This window comes from Seriola lalandi, unplaced genomic scaffold (genome assembly GCF_002814215.2).
Source record: "Seriola lalandi dorsalis isolate HSWRI2012SDOR001 ecotype SW California unplaced genomic scaffold, Sedor1 jcf7180002054981, whole genome shotgun sequence".
Lineage (NCBI taxonomy): Eukaryota > Metazoa > Chordata > Actinopteri > Carangiformes > Carangidae > Seriola > Seriola lalandi.
Window position 1 is genome coordinate 1,678,270 of NW_019525661.1, and position 6,589 is coordinate 1,684,858.

Consider the following 6,589-nt stretch of genomic DNA (forward strand, 5'->3'; position numbering starts at 1 on the left):
ACACACACACACACACACACACACACACACACAATTTGGCTATACCTATATGACAACCACTATTATGTCATTGAAAATCAGACAAGTTTTTTTTGGGTGCAATGTGTGCTTTAGAGCGTCATAACCACCTGGGCAAAAAAAAAAATGTCCTGACTGTAAGCGCATTTGCAAATCACAACAGTGCTTTACCCAACATAAACAAAAAGAGACCAAACATAATGTAATACCCTGTGACACACTGAGGTACTGTGAAGCATGTGGTAAAACCTACAAAACTGGGAAAACACCACATTTGTGTTCACCCGCTGTGTGTTCACACTGTGGTTAAAAAAGATTAGATCTGCCGCATGAGTGTTTTATCCAGCCCATTGAAAAAGAAGATCCTCAGAAAAAATACATATTATTCTATTTTGAGACCAGGTATGATAATGGCAAGCATGAGGCGAATTTTGTGTGCGCAATGGACATGGAGGGAAACAAGTTTTGTTTCAACATGTTAAAATGTGTGAGCCCCTTCAAAAAATACTACAGGCGCCCGAAATATAGTGGATATACATTCAATACACATAACATATCCGGTTTTGACAATTACATACTGTTGGAATACTTTGTCAAACACGGAATCGCACCCATGGTGATGACAAAGCGTTCCGACAGCGGCGGATTGATTCGTTTAGCTTCCTACCCATGCACCTGTCAAAAACACCAGCAGCCAGGATTTGAGGATCTGGAAAGAGGCTATTTCTCCCACAAATTTAACAGGGCCAATGAATATTACGTGGGCCCTACCCAGATCCTTCCTACTATGGGTATGACAGTATAAGTGAGTGCGAGAAAGAGAAATTTATGAAGTGGTATGACACAGCCCGTGAAGCAGTGTTGCCAATTTGGCGACTTTCTCGCTAAATCTGGCGACTTTCCAAATCCTCTTGGCGACTTATTTTGTCAAAAGCGACTAGCGACAAATCTAGCGACTTTTTCTGGTGTTATTGGAGACTTTTCTGGTGTTTTGGAGACTCTGACCTGAAAGCATGTATCGCTCTGCAGTTACTGTCCTCAACGAGCAGCGGGTGCTACCGTGAGCCCCTCCCCCGCCCCAAAGCACTCACAGTAGCCTCGCACTGCAGTCCCAGCTGCAGTCAGAGCAGAGAGGAGACCCACACCACTTCGTGTCCAGACTGCAAATGAATCGTGCATTCTGAGCACTGTTCCATACTGGCATGTGATCATGTTGGGGAAGCATGTAAAGCTGCTTTCTCAGACTCCACTGCTGCTACTCACTCCAGAGTTTCAGCCTCCTCCTCGATGAGTCCACAGATGTAAGTGTTTCTAAGTACCTGGGGGTTGTGATAAGGTACTTTAGTGACACCAAACACACAATTGTCTCAACATGTGTTATGACGGGGATTAACAATGGGGTCCATAAAGTGCTGAAGGAGGAGTATGGCCTCAAAGATTTAGTTCTTATTTGCTGTGTGTGTCACTCTCTGTAGCTTGCTTTAAGTCATGCTTCCAATGACACCATCCCCCCTAGTGTGGAGTACTTGGTACAGGAGACTTATAACTGGTTTTCAGTGTCTCCGAAACCCTTACAAATAACCATGGTGTGTGCCACACGTTTGCTCTCCATTGAACCAGCGGTTTCACGCATTTTGGACCAGTGGGAGGCGCTTTAACTGCATTTCATATTCACCAAGTCCAGTGAACACTGCCACAAGGTCACAAAGTCATTTTCATGACTCTTGCAGCATATAAATATGTAAAATATGTATAAATATATCATGAAAATGACGAAGAATCAACAATGCTGCACTACGCAGCAGCCGGCAGGAGACTCAATGCTGCGCTATGCAGCAACCGGCGAGAGGGGCAATGTTGCGCTACGCAGCATCCGGTATAAATGGGTTAATACCTGCCAGTAATCTTCAGGTCAAAAACACAAGGGTTTGTTAAATACATTGCAATCAGTTATTTAAAGCCTTCACATTATACAGGAGGATTGAAATCAAAATCATATTACACCACCAAATTTTGGCAGTTTTAATGAAACTTGGATGATGGTGGTAAAAATAAAAAGAGTGACATCAGTTTCTCAATTACTGATACAGTCAGTGCCTCACACTAATGCAGTGTGCTTAGTCACATGTGTCAATCTGTCACACTCTGGCCTGAGTGAGGGTAGGTTGGTGAAAGGCTGACTGGAAAACAGTGTACTTTAATCTCAAATGTCAGTGGCAGGAAGTATGACAAAGTCAGTTCGGTGCAACAAATGAAAGGTTTTATTGTCCTTTTCTTCCAGACAATCCAAAACAAAATGAAAATGCAACCCTCAACCGGTCTGCACAGCCCTTCTCTAACTGCCTGGGCAGTGTAGACCTCCCTCCATTTTATAGAATAGGCCCCTCCCCCTGGACCATACCATCTTCTAATGGAATTAATTACATAATCAATTGAGGGCCACAGGCCGTTTTTCATATCAGAAACCCTTACAAGAATATATTTACATTTGCTAACACACATTACAGGCATCTTCACAGAATTCACATAATATCCCAAACTAGGGATACAGAAACGTCTAACACCCCTATCAACTGGTACGGTGCAGTGTGTTCAGTGTGTGCACCCACAAACTAGCAGTAGCAAGCTACCTGGCTAACATGTGGCATGTGAATTGTATGGTGGTGTGGGGAGCTGGTGTGGTGTGTCAACAGTGGCAGGGGAAACTTTCACACAATCAAACAAACATTGTTAGCGTAGCATCGGTTGAATGTACCTTTTTACAGAGCTTTGAATGAACACTCCCACAGTGAACACAGGTTACCAGACCAGCAGGGCCAGGTGCCATTAGCATAGCAAACTCTAAGTTTCAGCTAACTATATGTGGCAAATGTCTCATCTCATCCTCCTTCCAATAATATGAGCATTAAAACTGTTAAAAACTGTTAACTGTCTCTGCGGCCGTTTTGTATGGTGGTTTTGTCTCTAACAATCTGTATTAAACTCAACTGTTCGCTACTTGTGAATGAAAATGGCTGCGATCTGTGACTGACTCGACGTTGGCCCAGCAGCATTTGGTCCACACCAATCTGTTGCGTGAATTAAAGACACGTTCAGTAAATTGACACGTTCAGGAATTTGACCTTGATTTAATGAAGCAATTAGTTCCCAGTGTATGATTATTAGCTAAATTTGGTTAATCACTGTTAGTATCAGTAATTCCTGCGTTGTTTGTTTTTTGTTTTTTGTTTTTTTTTTGGTTTATTCGGTTAAGTGTGTGTGTGTGTGTGTGTGTGTGCGTCTGCATGAGTGTGTGTGTGTGAGGTGATACTTTATGCACAGTTAATCCCAGTGAAGACATTGTTGGCCCAGTAATAGTGTAGTGTTGGGGTGGTTCTCCCAGATTTAACTAATTGTTTAATCTTCTCTGTTTGGACAGGAGCTGTTGGGCCTGAGCGGGTGGCCCTCCGGAGGTGCTCCCTTCACTTTCCTCTACAGCAGCGGTTTTCAAAGTGTGAGGTGCGCCTCCCCAGGGGGGCGCCAGAGGACTTCAGGGGAGGCGTGAAAAGAAAGGAAAAAAAGTGCATCATCTGGTTAGCTAACTACAGCAAATGGATCAACTTTTAGTGCCTCAGGTGAAAACCTGATACCAGATGATACACTTTTTTTCCTTTCTTTTCGAGTGAGAGTGGGCACAGAGGCGAGCAGAAAACGGAGGAAGTATGACCCTGACAATCAGACATTTGGTACTGTAAATACCAAGGCAACCGAGGCATCATACCATACACATACACATACGATTAAAAGCAAGTACCGGTCACGGCTGCGGGTCGAGGATGATCTGCGTTTATTCCTTTCTACAGCGCATCAAAGACACAGACTCACTGCTCCCACTTAATTCCAGGTGAGCAAATGTGTTGTGTGCAGTGTTTAAGCGTTAATGTGGGATAACATCGGATGAGTGAAAATGTGTTTTAAAAAATCAGTTGAAAAGTTAAATTGCAAATAGTAATTTTTTTATTTAAGTGAATACGTTTTTTTTTTAACAAAAAGATGTTCAAATGTATTTAAAATATGTTTAAAAACACACAAAGGTGTTAAAATGTGTAAAAAAAAAAAAATTGCTAAAAACATATAGAAAGATTGTGTTTAAAAAAATATTTGAGCACATTCACAGATAAAGATGTTTAAAATGTTTTAATAATATGTTCCGGGGGCGTCGTGTAGCTCAGTGGGTTAAGTACAGTCCTCGCTGCAGCTGGCCCCGGTTTGACTCCCGCATCAGACAGTCCTTTGCTGCGTGTCATTCCCCCTCTCTCTGCCTCCCCATTTCCTGTCTCTCTACTGTCCTGTCCATTAAAGCCACAAAAAGCCCAAAAAAAAACTTAAAAAAAAAAAAATGCTCAAGAACATACAAACATGTTTGAAAAAATAAAGATGTGTATGACATTTATTCTTGAAACCTTTTTTTAGCCTGCGTGGAACATACAAAGCAACATCAATAACAGTAATAAAAGTAATAATAGTGGGGGGGGCGCGGCTGCTTTTGAGTTCTCTTAGGGGAGGCCCACTATCCCACACTTTGAAAACCCCTGTTTTAAGAGATTCAGCATCATTTAAGGTTTTCAGAACACTGTGACGTGGAATGACAGCAGCACTTACAAGATTCTTTAGTGAGTTAGGAGTTCTTTTAATGGCCATCTAATTTGTCAAATACAGTTTTAGGCTTGTATTAATGTGTCTATACCAGGTATGTATAGGAAATCTTATATATTATATTATATGATATATGATATTTATACTGTGAATTTTACAGGTGCTGACACTGATTTAACCTCCTAAGACCCGAGCTCTATTCTTTGCTATATAGGCTGATTGGGACCTGAGAAAAATGATGTCCACATATGAGGACATTAGTTTTAAATTTCGATTACTGAGTGGCAGTATAATATCCTCATATGTGGTCATCAGGCCCTTGTTGAGAAAAAGTTAGTATTGTGGTCTAGAGAACCCAAAATGTGAGGTCCACATATGTGGACGCCAGGTCCTAGGAGGTTAAGGACCTGAGGCATGTATTGTAACACACACACATCAGCACTCCTGTCTCAGCCTTTTAATACAGTGACTGCAAGGCCGGTTCATGTCATACCAGTTACAGCACAAATACAGGTTTGTTAAGTGTTAAACCACTTAATAAATTAGGACATATGTTATTTGGTCAACAGCCAGACAGTGTGGCTTTATTATGAAGAAAATTGTCATTTCAGTCAGAGTTGCTTTTTTTTTGGTTTTCCAAATGAATCTATCTTTGAGCTCGACTGAGAAAGCCTTCTGTTTTCTGTTCCCTAAGGAGAATCATGGTCAACAGTGTGTTTCCAAAGTGCCACTGAAAGACTGATGGTAAGCTGCTTAAATGACACTTTACACCATTATTAAATGAGGTGAGGAGGTCCGATCATTCTTGCAGTGCAGTTTCTATCATCTCTGGGGAATTACTGAAGCTACGTCCTTCTGTAGAGTTAATAAAGACAGGCTTATGTAGTGTGTGGTTTTCCCCCTTCTGCTCACACTGCGCTCTCTATGACACTTGACCAGCTCATATACAGTATATATATATATATATATATATATATATATAACCACACACACACACACACACATATATTAAAACAGGTATCTAGATTAATGTTAAAAAAAACTAAACATAATCATTGCTCCCATATTTGGGCATCAAAGCCATGGTATTCATTACTTCAACTTTGTAGCAAGTTGCTTCCCTCAACTCTCAGAAAAAAACAAGCTTGAGTGAATACAAATACAAATACTTGTGTCCCACACGAACTCAAACCTTTATAGTGGGATCAGGTCAAGGCATGCTCTGATGCTGAGCATAGATGACTGCCTGCATAAACAGCTCCTTCCTGGTGGCTTTAAACGATTTGAAGGGATAATAGGATAACAACATCTGTGGCCTACATTCCTCTTTATGCTTGGACCTCTGTTGTGTCTCACATTGTCCTGCTCCTAGGTGTGAGGCCAGGCACAGCATTAAATATTGAACCTTACTACAGAACTTTTGGGATTATTCTCATTATTTTTTCTATTTTTTGTCTGAATATCTGAATCAAGGATTCAAGGATTGTATGATTTGGGTATTTATCAGAACAATATATGACAGCGATGTTGCATACAATATCCTTAGTAGGAAAATGTAATATCAAACCTATATAAGTTGGGCAATCATCAATGAAACTAAACTGTTGCAAATATTATAGAAAATACTTACAAATTTTACTTGTGTTGCCACAAATGTGAGACGTTTACATAAACAACATGATTTGACAATGAAATTACAGGGAAACGCATGATTGACTAAAAGCAAGTTTTCAACTCATAACGACAACGGACTGTTTTTTTTTAAATTTTTTTTGCTAACATTATGTAACATTTTACGAGCAATTATATCCAATAATATTCATTCCATTCTTCTTGTAGAAATATTTTTAATTTTGCACAAGATCAGCAAATTACATTAGATCAGTACAGTACAGTAGTAATTGTTTGGACAAATGTTTCATTTTCTGCTGAGAAA